The following is a 1,960-nucleotide window of genomic DNA, read 5'->3' on the forward strand; positions in this document are numbered from 1 at the left end:
ATCCTTTTTGTTCTACTGAGAGGAAGCGCAAGACTGCCCTTTGTTTGATCACTTCTAAAATGAGAGCCCTTTATTCATACATGCAACCTGGAAGTAATTTCCTACGTCTGGTAACGATACTATAGTCAAAGCGTCGTACAGCATCCAACAGTGGGCGGAAGAGCCTCATCTTGTGTATCTCTTTAATCTCCAGACGTTTTGTTTATTTATCGAAGAGAAAAATACTCAAACCGAAAATAATTATCTAATATCCGTGCGCTCACTCGAGATAATTCACGCCTTATCATTAGTAACATGGCCGTCATACATACAGGATTTATCTATAAGGAAGTGATTAATGACATTATCACATTTGGCAGCATCAAGAGGTGGTGGTAAGAAACCGGAAAAGTTTGATTTCACGCATTGAAAAACTAACATGGATGTTTAGATTCTGTAAACACTCTATTTTGAATATTTTGAGAAAACGTGAGGAAAAGAGACTGTGTATGACGTTAAACAAGTATCGAAGTAAAGCCCACTAGTTGAAGCCGTTTGGTGCATATGGCAAGTTGATTCATCCTCTTTCCCCCTTCCCGTTCCCAACCCCAACCCCCCACCCCACTGGAAGGTTGAGTTGAGTCGGCCCACAAGATCTCTTTAGCTTCAGTCTGCGTTGTACCCTCATAGCTACAGGCAGCCTTTTCTACCGCTCTCAAGAGGTGCGTTTTCGGAGTGGTGCGAACAGGTGTCTGTTTGTAACCTCTGATTGTGGTGGTTTTAGTTTACTTGTTTTCCTATTTCAGGTGATGTTGAATGTTGTGTATTTAGATGTGTATAGTTGGTGCGAAAATATTTACAGTACCCATCAACGAGAGATTGTCTTCATTTTTCTTGGATATTTTCTTTTTGGGAACTTCGCTGAAGACTGTGTAGTGAGAAACATGACAAGTGCATTTTATTCCTGAACATATAGCATTTCTCAAGTTTGATGAAGATGCCGTACTTATAAATGTGTTAAATGTGGTATTTTGGACACCAGTGAAAAGTGACAACAAAATTACAAGAGAGTGCATTTGGGATTTTACACAAGGAGTTCATGAATGAACTTAGAAGTGGCACGAGGTTTTTATGGATTAAAGTTACATCGGTGTTTGTGTATTTTCGTTTTTAGAATGATTCTGTGTTTCTTCGGATTCCTCAAGATGGTTTATTAATTTGTCTTTTATACAAAGAACATAACGGAAAAAGTATATTTGGGGATTTATGTTTTTATGCGAACTGGTTGTTTTCCAAACGAAATGAAAGATATCGCTAAACAAATGCATTGTAATTTGAGCTGTATAATGTCAATTTATGTGAAGTACTCTTGAACGTCATTCCAAGCGTGCAACAAGCCCTTTCCCCTCCCGGCAATCACCTTATAAAAGGGAGCATTTCTTGACTGCGCCTCGTTATGTTGTTTACCACTTAAGTGGGAGTCGCATTGGTATTTCCTGTCTGGCCACAGATAAGGCTCCGTTCTTATCTCTTATCACCAATTGAGGAATTCTAAAGACCTATCTCGCACGAATGAAATATATTATTTTTGCGATTTACTTTGGCTCAAGTGAATTATACTGAGCATGATGAAGATGGTCTATTTTACGAGCGCCAGGTCCAAGTAGTTAAAGCTTTGTTTTGAAAACCTTTTGATGAAAATATTAGAGTTGTGTAAATGGCAAGTTGACCAATATATGTTGCCTTCCATATTTCACTTACCCACGTGGGGTTTTATTGGGCTGGTAGGCGGTTTCTTTTGGATCCTATTCAGTTTATGAATTTTCCCCATTGTCATGTTTTAAAGGTACTGCAGAATTCAGGGAATTGTTGTATTATATTCAATTACACATTGTTTGAATCCGTGCATATGTGCACATTTATTTTTTATTCACGTTGGGTTCTTGTTATATAATGTAAAATCTCTGCATCGTTATCGATA

General features: G+C 38.1%; 1 protein-coding gene across 1 annotated transcript in view; it reads left to right on the plus strand.

Moving 5' to 3' along the window:
* The first annotated feature begins 564 nt into the window (after positions 1-564).
* The window catches only part of aop (anterior open), an 11,441-nt gene continuing 10,045 nt past the window's right edge, over positions 565-1,960 (plus strand). Inside the window, exon 1 of the mRNA XM_068376811.1 lies at positions 565-701. The gene's annotated coding sequence lies outside the window, so the exon portion shown is untranslated. The remainder of the gene's footprint in view (positions 702-1,960) is intronic.

The sequence above is a fragment of the Palaemon carinicauda genome, chromosome 7, assembly GCF_036898095.1.
Source record: "Palaemon carinicauda isolate YSFRI2023 chromosome 7, ASM3689809v2, whole genome shotgun sequence".
Lineage (NCBI taxonomy): Eukaryota > Metazoa > Arthropoda > Malacostraca > Decapoda > Palaemonidae > Palaemon > Palaemon carinicauda.